At 48.4% G+C, this 14413-nt stretch overlaps 1 protein-coding gene across 1 annotated transcript in view; it reads left to right on the top strand.

Annotated features, from left to right (window-relative positions):
* LOC126536368 (cytochrome P450 3A9-like) overlaps positions 1-14413 on the top strand; it is a 357446-nt gene that overhangs the window by 315860 nt on the left and 27173 nt on the right. The gene's annotated exons all lie outside the window — the stretch shown is intronic.

Here is a 14413-nt window from a genome sequence, read left to right as displayed (position 1 = left end):
TTTCTTTTAAACGACATTTCAATTCGGGGTGAGCTCCCAGAAATGATTTGGTAATGCCTGCCGTATGCACTCGAAATCATTTTTATTCTTGTATTCGTTTCTTGCTTATTATCAGGGCGAGTAACTGACCCATATAAACGTACTCTTGCACACACTCTAGTGGCTGACATACGGTCATGCATTCTTGTTTTCTCACCAGGCTGATGAATATTAGAATTTTCCTCTGCATAAAAATCTTCAACCCTACTCTTACACTATATATATATTAAGCTCTTCAATCGTTTGTCGAAATTCATCGCCAGTGTTGCTGAACAGGAAAATGCCATCTGCAAACCGAAGGCTGTTGAGATATTTGCCGTTGACCCACACTATAATCCTTCCCATTATAATAGCTTCAATGCATTAAATACTTCTAAGCATACTGTGAATAGCATTGGATGGATCGTGTCGCCTCACCAAACCCCTTTCTTCATGGGTAATTTTCTATTTTCTTGTGAAAAAGTAAGGTAGTTTTGGAATCTGTCAATATTTCCCGAGATATTCACGTATGCCTTCTGTGCTCCTTGAATACGTAATACGCAACGCTACCGAATGACGTGTCTTTTGATTAAATGTAAAAACCATATAGAGCGCTTGGCAGTACTGCGTACATTTGTCAATTAGCTGAATAATCACACGGATGTAATCCTTTGTAGCATATCCCTTGCTGAAACCAGTCTGCTGTCTTGCTTTGATTGAAGTCAAGTGTTGCCTGATTCTATCGTAAATTATTGTGGTACATATTTTATACAATGCCGATAAAAATAAATGGGTATAAAGACCTTGTTCAAGGCGATCCCGTGCACGCCACCATATTTTATCCTGTGGTGGCACATCCGTAGCTGCATTCGGCTGCCTCCGTTTCGTGCGCATTCAGAATGGATCTGCATGATGCCGGTGCTGCTCAAGAAACTTCTCTTTCGGTGTGTATCGTAGATGATGACAGCGTGCAAGGCACGGGGATTAGGTCACAGGTTCAGAGGACGTGTAAGCTTATTCAGAGCTGGTGAAACACCTCACACCTTTCACACCTTGTGAAAACGGTGCGAGAAGCGTATACGGTGCTTGTACCACGGGGCTCAAGCTCCCTTGGGATACTCGGTCCCATGCCGATACGCGGCGGTAGCGCCGCTTCCACCACTACCGGTTGCCGGATGTCCAACTGGGAATAATTCACAAACAATGCCTCCATGACGTCACTGATGAGGACAGAGGGTACAAGGAGAGGGCGCGCCGCCGGGAGGAGAGTAGTGGTAGAAAACATTTATTCACAAAAGAGGAAACAAGTACGGAGAAAAAAATGTAGATTGAGTGGAGTCTTCATTTCAAAACTCCAGTGGTCTTGGCTGCTGCTCTCGCCTGGATTACCAGTCCGCGCTGAGTCTCTAGGTCTGGGCTGGACAGGGTGGCCTCCCACTGCTCCTTCGGCTGTTGTGTTTGTATGTCTGGCGTTTTGGGGCCCGTACACCGCCACGTGACGTGGTAGGCAGTGGGCTGTTCGTTACAACAGGGGCATGCGTCTTTGTAGTGTTCTGAGAAGATGCTGTATTTGTGTAAGCTGGGCAAAACCTTGGTCTGGAGTTGTCTCCAGTCCTGCGCTTCGTGAGCGTTTAGCCTCTTCTGTGGTGGGGGTAAAGCTGTCGTTGTTTGCGTAGCTATTGCAGTCTCGCGCCGTAAGCCGCGGGGATGGGGAGGGTGGTTGTGGAATCGAGGATTGTGGCCGCTCGGTTTGTGTGACCTCCAGCTAGCCTGTCCGCGACCTCATTACCCTCCAGCCCCGAGTGCCCCGGGACCCATGTAATCTGGTATTTGAGTGATGAATTTGTAGCCAAAGGGTTAGTAGTTAATCTAGCAAATTTTTGAGGTATTCTGCCTGCTAGAAGGAGCCGACATGCCGTTTAGGAGTCGGTTACTACTTGTAGTTCTCGGTTTGTCGCGTCCCCGTATTGAACAGCCAGCACGATCGCCGCCGCTTCCGCTTCCGTGACCGTACAGTGCGGAATGGAAATGCTGGAGACTTCTGTGTAAGAAGAGTCCACCACCATGACTGCTGCTGCGTTCGATATAGGGAAGCGTCGACGTAGACCGTCTTCGGGCTCCGTCCCACTGTGCGTTTGAGGTAGTCTACTCGGGTGTTTCTTCTTCCTTCATTGTGAGTTGGAGACATGTTTTATGGGAGCGGGGCCACGTGTACTCTGGCCCGGCACGGTGTAGGAATGTTCGTGGTCGACTGGATGGTGTCAATGTCCGCCGGGTAGCTGATGTGCTTGAGGATGTGTCGGCCTGTCGCTGTGGAAAAAAGGCGTTCTCTCTGCGACAGGAGGACCGCCTCTTGAAATTCCTCGAACGTGTTGTGTAGTCCCAAAGCTTCCATGCTCACATGGGATGTATACGGTGGGAGACCAAGCGCATTCTTGTAGGCTACGCGTATCATCGCGTTGACTTTGTTTAGGTCTGCTCGGAGCAGGGTGAGGTTATGTGAGCCCGTAGGAGAGGTGGCTGATGACCAGCGCCTGCACCAGACGGATCGTGTCCTCCTCCCGCATGCCTTTTCTGTTTCTGGCCACCCGGCGGATCATCTTAGAGATCTGCTGTGTTGTCGTTTTGAGCAGTTGGATTGTGTGGTTGGCCTTTCCGTCGTTCTGCAACCAGAGACCCAGCATCCGCATGACTGGCACTTCCCGGATTGGAGCCCCGTGTAGGAGGATGCTCAGGTTGCCTGGTGATCTGTAGTTGGGTCCCTGTATGCGGATAACTTCGATTTGTCGGGCGAGCAGCAGAGCCAGCATCGAATGGCCTCGGTTTCGACGCAGTTTGCTGCCACTTGGAGTGTGTCCTCCTTCTCGGCTAGGGAGCCGGTGCTTGTCCAGATCGTAATGTCGTCCGCTAAAGGGTGTATGCAATGTTCGGAACCTGTTGCAGAGCCCTGGTGACTCCGATCATGGCGATGTTGAATAGGAGTGGGGAGATGATCGATCCCTGTGGCGTGCCCTTGCTCGGCATGTCTTGAGGGTCCGATCTCGTGTCACCCATTCCTATTGTTGCCGTTCGGCTGGACAGAAAGGTCTTGATATATTGGAAGGTGCGCTCCCCGTAGTTGAGATTGCTGAGCTCCGAGAGAATGGCCTCGTGAGACACGTTATCAAACGCACTTTTGAGATGCAGCGCCATAATGATGTGTTCGCCACCCCTCGGGATGTTGGAGAGAACCTCCTCCTTCAGGAGGAGGAAGGCGTCTTGCGTCGGCAAGCCCGACCGGAAGCCAATCATGGAGGGATGAAAAAGATTGTTGTCTTCTATATAGTGTTGGAGGCGCGTCTGGACGACTCGCTCGTAGAGCTTCCCAGGCACAATGTGAGAGATATAGGCCGTAGTGCTTCGATCACCGGCTTCTTGCCCGGTTTCGGAATTACTATTGTCTCCGAGTGTTTCCACTCGGAGGGAATTTCATTCTTCTCCCAGAGCGAGTCATTGAGGTACTTGGTGAGGTCCCTGATGTGTGCCTTGCTCAGGTTGCGGATCATTGCGTTGTTAATTGTCTACTCCCGTCGCCGTGTTTCGGGTGCACGATCGGACGGCGGCATACACCTCGGCCTCAGAGATGGGAGCGTCGAGTGCAGGAGTTTCTTTGCCCTGGTAGGTCGCAGAGCACGGTGGGGCGGTACTAGTACCGATGTATTTGTCCCTTAGAGCCTGAAGCAGTGCTGCGTCGTCTTCCGGGAAGAGGTGAGCAATGCGCTTCAGGGTGCGTGTAGATTGTGACTTTGATTTAGAGGAGTCGATAAGGTTCCGCAGAATTGCCCAGGTACGGGAGGTTCCCAGCGTTCCCCGCAGTGACTCGCAGAACTGTTGCCAACTTTGCTGTGCTAGGTTGGTGGCGTATGTTTGAGCTTCCTCCGTGAGCTGTGCAATCCGCAGGCGAGGGGTCTGTTTAGGCGTTGTCTTTTCCATCTTCCCACGAGCCGGCCGCGCTTCTGCCATAGCTTGAGTAGGTGGCGGTCTACTCCTGGGGCTTCCGGTGTACGATGTATTGTTTCTGGTGCTCCTGTATGCTTGTCGGATGTCTTCGCTCCAGACTTGAATAGACTGAATGGGACCTGACGGGAAGGGTACACTGCGGAATTCGGTCCAATCTGTGATATGGGCGGTGCCCAGACCCCTTCTAATTTTGGATGATGATATGGACGTGCTGAGTATGCAGTGGTCGCTGCCCAGCGTTTCACCTAGGTTCGTCCACGTGGCGTCGGCGACGTTCTTCGTCAGGGTGAGGTCGGGGCAGGAGTCACGGGTGACACTGTTGCCTTCCCTAGTAGGATATAAATGGTCTGTGAGGAGTTCTAGTCCGAGGGTTTCTATTGCTCGCGCGACTGCCATTCCTCTTGCTGAGTTTGACTGATACCCCCAGTCATGGGGGGGGGGATTGAAATCCCCAACTACGATAAGCTGGTTAGCTCGCGCCAGTCGATTGGCTTCGGAAAGGAGGTTGGTGAAATCGGCCTTTGCTTGTTTTGGTGGCTTATACGTGTTAACCACGACCGTGCTCTTTCGGCCCCGTTTATTAGGAACTATCTCTATGGCTAAGTGCTCAATGTCCGGCTCCGATAAAGAGTGCTCGATGACAGTGATGTCTTTTGCGATGAGGATTGCAACCGTCGCCATGTGGGGTTGGTGGATTGGGTAGTAGCCGGCTAGCGTTGGAGTTCTTTCGGCTCCTATCTCTTGCAGGCAGATAAGATCAGGTATAATGGGGGTGGTGCAGAGGTATTGCTTAAGGAGTCCTTGTTTTCGTCTGAAACCTCTGCACTTCCACTGCCATATTTCTATGTGTTTGGTGTTGTATGGCTTATGGTTTGGGGCCATATTGGGCGGCTATGTAGGCTGGCGGACCGGCATCGCTCCCAATGGAATTGGCATGGCTGCGATTGCGGGAGGGTCCTTGATCGCGTGACGAGGCGCGTTTGCGGCTTTGAGTCTGGAGCGCCTGAATTGATACTGAGTGTGAGTTTTGTGCAGTAGTTACCTGCGCGAGGTTGCCCGCTATGGTTTCAATTTTGGCTTGAAGCACGCTGAATAGTTGGGTGACATTTTCGGTGAGGGAGCTGACTACACTCTTCTCCATGTCCTGTAGTGTTTGCTGTAGCGTTTGGTGTGTCACTACTTCATCGGGTCGCTGTGGGGGTGTGGTGGGTGGCGGCGCAGTGTTTTGTTTGATTACTTTGTCTAGTTTGGCCATAAGCGCTGCGATCTTGGCGTCGTGTTCTGCTATCCTAGCATTTTGCGCTGTTATGATAGCTTGTAGTTTGGGAATTCGGGTGTCTGTTGGAGGAGCAGAGGAGTCCTCGCCCCCGCCTTCCCAGCTCACCTGCTTGGTTGTGTCTTGGGTGGGTTGCTGCTTCTTTCTCGGCATCGTTGTGGGCGGTGTCCGCGTTTGTTGTGGGTGTAGCTGTTGCTGCCGGGCTCGGGTTCCGGACCTGGATTGGCTCCTGGATTGACTGCGGCTGCGGTCGGCTGAGTCCCCGTGCTCGGAGCTGAACCAGCGGTTATTGTAGATCTTGGGGAGGCCGTCCCGTCGAGACAAACTCTTCTCTTCGTTGTTGCGGGCGGGTGGCAGCTGAAGCACTCTTGGTGGCTTCAATCTCTTGGGGCATTCTTTGGTGCCGGTTTCGTGCTGACCACCGCAGAGCCCGCATTTCGGCTCACAAACGTGAGGGGGGGGGGGGGGGTTCGGCATGCCGCACCGGCGGCAAACCGGCGTGTTGGGGTTTGGACACACATCCGGGCGATGTCCCGGCTGCATACACATCCGGCAGAACTGCCGCGCCAGCCTATACTGGTAGCATGGGTATTCACACCATCCGTGGTAGACCAGCTTGGGTAGATGGGGTCCTACTATGGTGAGCAGCGCCGTTGTAGATGCGCCCAAGACGCGGGCGTCCAGGATCTTGATGCGGGTGTCCCGCAACCACGGTCCTTCCATGAGGGTTTCCCTTTTGTTGTTGGTATCGAGTCCGTGAATGACCCCTCTGATGGTGAGCGGTGAGAACGGGACGTATGCTCTCACTGGGTGGGCTTGGTTGTCCAGCTTAAGGTGGGTCAGTTGGCAGATCTCGTCAGTGGCCTCCTCGTGCGGGGTGCTGACTATCAGGATGTTTGAGCCCATGTGGGGGCGCACGACGTATTTCCCCTCCGCACGGGTGGGGTTCTGACAGGACCTGACAATTGCTGCCGCGATAGCGTGGTTAGGGTATTTCTTGAGGGCAAGGCCTCTCGTCGGCCGGATGACTACCTTCATATCTCCCTTTGGTAGGGGTGGCAGTCTGGGCCCGGTCTATCGGGCGAATCTTCTGGGGCCATTTCAGCAGTCGGGGCGGCGGTTTTACAGTCGGAGAGCCTGGCGCGGCAGGGCCACGCAGGCAGAGTCCGATTGGAAACCGGTTTAGCGGCTGGGCCAAAAAGCGTGCGAGTACAGGCGGCGGCGAGCCCGTCGGGCCGTTCGGCGGGATGTGACCAAGGCTGCCGGAGGCGCGAAAGCGACTGTCGTCGGTATAGAGGGACGACTCGCAGGTTATTGGGGTGAGGCGGGAGCCCATCCGCAACACGTCTGCTCCGGTCGGCTGTCGCAGAGCGAGTCCCGGGAGGAGAAGGCGTTCCGCGAAGCCCTTTCCCATTTCGCATGCAAGCGGGCTGTGTTCATGCTCTCTTGCAGGTCCGTTGGCCGCGCGGCTACGTATTGCAAATCGCGGCGCAGAAACCGCTGAAGTGTGCCGTGTTTACTAAGCGCTTCTTTTTTCTGCCGCGTTTACATTAGAAGCTTCTATTCATTTTTAAAGCAGTGGGACAACGCTCGTACACACCAGAGCCAAGCAAATATATTGAAAAATATTTATGTAGCAAACCGCCGTTAACAACCAGTATTCGCAGGTAACATATTACATTTCGTCATTTAGTGAAAGTAGTCGCTTTGAAATTCTTAACTTGCTGTTAAGTTTAGGGCTGCAGTTAAACTAGTCCACAGATATAGTAGGGGGTAGCATGAAGAAAATAACTTCCTCGCACCATCAATCGTTAATTTCGTTCGCGTGTTGTGAAGTATACATCAACGGATGCTGGCCGATTTCTGAGTCAGCAGGAACTCAACACAAATAAAAGTTGAAAGCTTTTGTTGTTACTCACAATTTCCGTACTGGAAAAAGGCTGACCTCAACGCAGTGCGAAAGCGTCAATCTGCAGACACAATTTTCTTTCACACCTGAAATTTGTACATAATGAGCGAACACAGATTCGATAAGATTCAAACCAATCCGAATATTACCCACCACAGGCCGGTAACACGGAATTTGACTATCAAGTATTTTATGACGGCGACACATTTTCTGCCTTGTATTTCACTGGGAGTATGAGAAGTAAGTAAGGACCCACAAAGTTTTAAACTAGCTGCGTGCATCTGCATGAATAGGAAGTAATCTATAATTGGTCTGATTATTTGAACTACATGCCGAATGAGGGGACCTGTTCCTATGGCGCATACAAGCGCATATAATCTGCCTGTCGTCATGCTTTGCGTCATATTCATACATAGAGAAAAGCAGGGCGAGTATTATGACACTGGTTTGACACAGCAGCAACGCAAGAAACCAACAATTCATAAAAAAAACACTTAATAGCATTATTCGCCGCAAGGGGGATTACCAGTTCGCACCTCATTAGCATAAAATACCATATATATGTACTACTGTTATTAATAAATACATTTTTGCCGGCAAAACAAATAATATTGCGCCTCGTCTATAATACAGGTGCGCAAAAACTTGCACACACTGCAGCTGTGCCTAAAGCAAGGTAACAATCGTATGGCACCATCTACGCTCCAAAATTTAGATAAAATAGAGAATTTCAACCTTCTTAAGTACGATATCTTAGTAATGGTGCATTGTCATCATCATCATCATCATCATCATCATAATTATTCTATTTTATGTCCGCGGCACGACGAAGGCCTCTTCCTGCGATCTCCAATTACCCCTGTCCTGCGCCAACCGATTTCAGCTCGCACCTGCGAATTTCCTAATTTCATCGCACCACCTAGTCTTCTGCCGTCCTCTACTGCGATTCCCGTCTCTTGGCACCCATTCTGAAACCCCAATGGGCCAACGATTATCCAAGCTGCGCATTATATGACCTGCCCAGCTCCATTTTTTCTCTTAAGGTCAATTAGAATGTCGGCTATCACTGTTTGCTCTCCGATCCACACAGCTAGCTCTCTTCCGGCCTCTTAACGTTATGCCTAACATTCTTCGTTCCATCGCTCATTGCGCTGTCCTTAACTTGTTGTGAAGCTTCTTTGTAAGTCTCCAAGTTTCTGTCCCATATGTAAGTACTGGTACAATGCATTACTTGTACACCTTTCTTTTTGGTATTGTACCACTTTCTTTGTTTTCTTTCTTGAGTTTCCTGCTATTATTGTGCTACTAGCCCTTAAATACTCTTTTATTATAGCCAAATATTGTCCCGCTCACTCTGTAATTCTACTGGTTATATTTTACTTTGTGAAAATTTCTTGTTCACTGACCACTCACGTTCAGAAGTGTTCAGGTTTGTCTTTTACGCAATTTTTAACACTACATTGCTGCATGTTAGCGCATTCCTTACACTGTATTTTTCTTTATGTATTCACATATGTATTCTAATTGTATAACCTTTCAGTGTACTTTCCCCCCTTACACAATGCCTCTAGGGGCCTGTAAGGTATCTTTAAATAAATAAATAAATAATGGTAAAATTCTAGTCAGGACCTGATAATGTCTGCCGAACGCGCTCCAACCCATTTTGATTCTGTAAAATACATTCTCATGATCAGGGTCCCCTGTGAGTATTGAGCTAGGTCAACGTATTCCTTGACAGGCTCCAGAGGCTGACTGGCGATCGTGAACTCTTGTTCCCTTGCTCGGCTATGGATCATTATCTTTGTCTTCTGCATATTAATCTTACACCGCACTCTTACACTCTCTCTGTTAAGGTCCAATGCTGCATCAAAACACAAGAAGAAATTACGTGCGCGCATCCTTTTGCCGTCATAGCTCTTCATATTTTGTAAAACATTACGGCTTTCTTTTTTTTCTTTACTTTAGCCTTGGCCGTGTGTGTCGACAAACTAAAGAGTAAACACAATGTATAGCCCAGAAACGTGCACACAAGTCCTTCAGTACAAGTATTCCACGGACAGCATGCGGATGGACTGCTATCAAGACGAATGGGTCGAGCGACACTGCTGCTATGTCAGCCCACTGAGGCTTGCATAAAACTGGTTTACTCATGCCATATGAATACCTGCTGAGAAAATAAAGTGAAATGCTTGTGCTTATCAGCTGTCATTAGGAAACCTGCAAAACCTCGCAGAACTGGAATTCCCGGTGCTAGAACAGCACAGAGCCGCGCAACGCATGTGATGCCCGCTTTAGCCATCTTCGTTCAATGCTTGGTTCACCTGGTTCACTGCGTCTTCCGTTCCTTGCACGCCTGCTCGAGCATCTCTCCACACGTGGGACGACAACCGAAGACCAGGCGTGATCCGACTTTTCATATTCGCTGAGCGAGTGGAAAGCGTGGGCAACGGGCGCCACGAAGACAACCACTCTTCACGCGATTTAAGATTCACACAAAAAAAAAGAAATGAAGAAAATTAAGTTAGGATATCCGGCAACCCCTTCGAGCGCGCATGTTCCTTGAAATCGAAACTAGCATTCGCCTTCCGGGGGTTACTTATACTAAAAGCGGGGCTAAAAGCATACTCGAAGCTGTCCAAAGGTTCCGCAATGAATTAAATCCCGATCAGGTGTGCTTTTCTCATCGTTATTTCTTTGGCAAAGTTTGAAGCAGCGTCTTGTCATATTTCTGACTCGGTAATGTTCCTAGGTGTGGCCACTATCTTATTCATTTTCTGACTAATCGCTCCAAGTTGTACTCATTCGCGCTAGATTTGCTCTTGTTGCGTAAAAGGCTTGGAACGTTGATGCTGCGTACTTTATAAAATCTTGTAGCGACAGCATATTAGTCACTCGCTTGCGCTTGCGGCTATCGCGAAATAATCTGCTTCGAAAATTCGTGAGTTGTCATTGTATAGTCGCCGTAATCCATGCTTCGGCGCATTGATTCAAGTATGCGCACTTTCACTTATTCTCGATACGTTGGCGATAGAGAGCGCATAACTTTGCGTGTTAGTTTCTGTGGATGTGTTTAGAAAACGTGCGAGAAACTTACTATGGCGAGAATTGGCCCTACTCTCTAGGTCACTCCGTAACAAGCGGTACTCACCCTTGATGATGTTCTGGATTGAAATATTTCTTTGGAGGCTAGCGATTGAACGCTGGCGGACGAGCCACTTTTTTTTTTATTATCAAGGAAAGCCTTGCATGGTGAAGGCGCGGCAATACAAGCAGTCCTAAATTATATACGCCAGCGGTTCGTGGACTTGGTAACACAGATTCACTGTGTTCTTCATTATGCCAGACTATTTTTGCAACCATTTACTACACATGTGTTCATATAGGAGGTTGTGGCCAAGTACTGCACCAGGGTGGCCAATCCTGCTCTGGTGAGGGAGTGTGTTACCGGTTCTGGTCACCGGCATCAGGCCACACTCCAGGCCTGTTTATGCAATTTCATCAACACGCGGATTTTTTTTTTTTTTTTTAATCCGGTGGAAAATTGCGCGGCACCGGGATTCGAACCACGGACCTCTTGCACGCGAGGCGGGTGTTCTACCTCTACGCCACCGCTGCAGCTCCGGACAGGCCGCCATTGGAATATGAACCTGGCAACGTTTAACGCAAGAACATTATCTAGTGAGGCGAGTCTAGCAGTGCTATTGGAAGAATTAGAGGGCAGTAAATGGGATATAATAGGGCTCAGTGAAGTTAGGAGGCCAAAAGAAGCATATACAGTGTTAAGGAGCGGGCACATCCTGTGCTACCGGGGCTTAGCGGAGAGACGAGAACTAGGAGTCGGATTCCTGATTAATAAGAATATAGCTGGTAACATACAGGAATTCTATAGCATTAACGAGAGGGTGGCATGTCTTGTTGTGAAACTTAATAAGAGGTACAAAATGAAGGTTGTACAGGTCTACGCCCCTACATCCAGTCATGATGACCAGGAAGTCGAAAGCTTCTACGAAGACGTGGAATCGGCGATGGGTAGAGTGAAAACAAAATACACTATACTGATGGGCGATTTCAATGCCAAGGTAGGCAAGAAGCATGCTGGAGACAAGGCAGTGGGGGAATATGGCATAGGCACTAGGAATAGCAGGGGGGAGGTATTAGTAGAGTTTGCAGAACAGAATAATATGAGGATAATGAATACCTTCTTCCGCAAGCGGAATAACCGAAAGTGGACATGGAGGAGCCCGAACGGCGAGACTAGAAATGAAATAGATTTCATACTCTGCGCTAACCCTGGCATCATACAAGATGTGGACGTGCTCGGTAAGGTGCGCTGCAGTGACCACAGGATGGTAAGAACTCGAATTAGCCTAGACCTGAGGAGGGAACGGAGGAAACTGGTACATAAGAAGCCGATCAATGAGTTAGCGCTAAGAGGGAAAATAGAGGAATTCCAGATCAAGCTACAGAACACGTATTCGGCTTTAAGCCACGAAGAGGATCTTAGTGTTGAAGCAATGAACGACAATCTTGTGGGCATCATTAAGGAGTGTGCAATAGAAGTCGGTGGTAACTCCGTTAGACAGGATACCAGTAAGCTATCGCAGGAGACGAAAGATCTGATCAAGAAACGCCAATGTATGAAAGCCTCTAACCCTACAGCTAGAATAGAACTGGCAGAACTTTCGAAGTTAATCAACAAGCGTAAGACAGCTGACATAAGGAAGTATAACATGGATAGAATTGAACAAGCTCTCAGGAACGGAGGAAGCCTAAAAACAGTGAAGAAGAAACTAGGAATTGGCAAGAATCAGATGTATGCGCTAAGAGACAAAGCCGGCAATATCATTACTAATATGGATGAGATAGTTCAAGTGGCTGAGGAGTTCTATAGAGATTTATACAGTACGAGTGGCACCCACGATGATAATGGAAGAGAGAATAATCTAGAGGAATTCGATATCCCAGAAGTAACGCCGGAAGAAGTAAAGAAAGCCTTGGGAGCTATGCAAAGGGGGAAGGCAGCTGGGGAGGATCAGGTAACAGCAGATTTGCTGAAGGATGGTGGGCAGATTGTTCTAGAAAAACTGGCCAGCCTCTATACGCAATGCCTCAAGACCTCGAGCGTACCGGAATCTTGGAAGAACGCTAACATAATCCTAATCCATAAGAAAGGCGACGCCAAAGACTTGAAAAATTATAGACCGATCAGCTTACTGTCCGTTGCCTACAAAGTATTTACTAAGGTAATTGCAAATAGAATCCGGAACACCTTAGACTTCCGTCAACCAAAGGACCAGGCAGGATTCCGTAAAGGCTACTCAACAATAGATCATATTCACACTATCAATCAGGTGATAGAGAAATGTGCGGAATATAACCAACCATTATATATAGCTTTCATTGATTACGAGAAAGCGTTTGATTCAGTCGAAACCTCAGCAGTCATGGAGGCATTGCGGAATCAGGGTGTAGACGAGCCGTATGTAAAAATACTGAAAGATATCTATAGCGGCTCCACAGCCACTGTACTCCTCCATAAAGAAAGCAACAAAATCCCAATAAAGAAAGGCGTCAGGCAGGGAGATACGATCTCTCCAATGCTATTCACAGCGTGTTTACAGGAGGTATTCAGAGACCTGGATTGGGAAGAATTGGGGATAAGAGTAAATGGAGAATACCTTAGTAACTTGCGCTTCGCTGATGATATTGCCTTGCTTAGTAACTCAGGGGACCAACTGCAATGCATGCTCACTGATCTGGAGAGGCAGAGCAGAAGGGTGGGACTAAAAATGAATCTGCAGAAAACTAAAGTAATGTTTAACAGTCTCGGAAGGGAACAGCAGTTTACGATAGGTAGCGAGGCACTGGAAGTGGTAAGAGAATACATCTACTTAGGACAGGTAGTGACTGCTGATCCAGATCATGAGAGTGAAATAATCAGAAGAATAAGAATGGGCTGGGGTGCGTTTGGCAGGCATTCGCAGATCATGAACAGCAGGTTGCCATTATCCCTCAAGAGAAAAGTGTATAACAGCTGTGTCTTACCAGTACTCACGTACGGGGCAGAAACCTGGAGGCTTACGAAAAGGGTTCTACTTAAATTGAGGACGACGCAACGGGCTATGGAAAGAAAAATGATAGGTGTAACGTTAAGGGATAAGAAAAGAGCAGATTGGGTGAGGGAACAAACGCGCGTTAATGACATCTTAGTTGAAATCAAGAAAAAGAAATGGGCATGGGCAGGACATGTAATGAGGAGGGAAGATAACCGATGGTCATTAAGGGTTACGGACTGGATTCCGAGGGAAGGGAAGCGTAGCAGGGGGCGACAGAAAGTTAGGTGGGCAGATGAGATTAGGAAGTTTGGAGGGTCAACATGGCCACAATTAGTACATGACCGGGGTAGTTGGAGAAGTATGGGAGAGGCCTTTGCCCTGCAGTGGGCGTAATCAGGCTGATGATGATGACTACACATGTGTTCCCTCTGTTGTTGCGTATTTTGCAGCGTATCGCGCATGGCGTTCTGGTGATAGCAAAGCAGCAGGGCAGTCGCGGTTTCGTACTCGTGCGCTTTCGCTGAGGCAACATGCATTTCGCCACCGAAAGTGCCATGTCCTTCTTTTAGACGGAACTGCTTCTGGAAAAGTCTATAATTTTCAGTTCTTTAACTTCTCCCGTCCTATGGATTACCATAATGTTGGCATTCTTCTAGCTCGGGTAAACTTGACGTCGGGAGAGCCGCGAGCTTTCCAAGCGACACATCGATTGTCTGTTTGATTAAATCAACCGTTCCATCTTCTTCTGCCGCTTTTATGCTGCACATATCTTGCTAGGCTCATCTAGTCCCATCGCTAATATTAAATAGAACCATCACTTTCAATGAAGGTTACGCGGCTGCTCTGGGTGCTGTACAGGTCAATACGGAATTCTTCTATTCCTTATATCATAGAAATTGCTGACGGCATTAACCTGCTTATTTTCATTGCATACATCTTGACTTATCATATGCCAAGTTTTTTTTATCATGATTTCATCCCGCGGCCCTCTTTTACTGCTTCGTGGATCTCCGTGAATCGGCGCTATAATTTAGAATGTCGCCTACTTTCTTCCTCTTTGGTAGTTCAGAAAATTTTATGTGATCGCTTGCCTTTGATACTTACATGCTTTGTCGATTCTTTATTAAGTTCTTTTTTACTTGGGAGGCCTTACAT

This window comes from Dermacentor andersoni, chromosome 3, assembly GCF_023375885.2.
Source record: "Dermacentor andersoni chromosome 3, qqDerAnde1_hic_scaffold, whole genome shotgun sequence".
Taxonomy (NCBI): Eukaryota; Metazoa; Arthropoda; class Arachnida; order Ixodida; family Ixodidae; genus Dermacentor; species Dermacentor andersoni.
The sequence above is the reverse complement of the archived record's forward strand: the minus strand, read 5'-3'. Positions and strand labels throughout refer to the sequence as shown.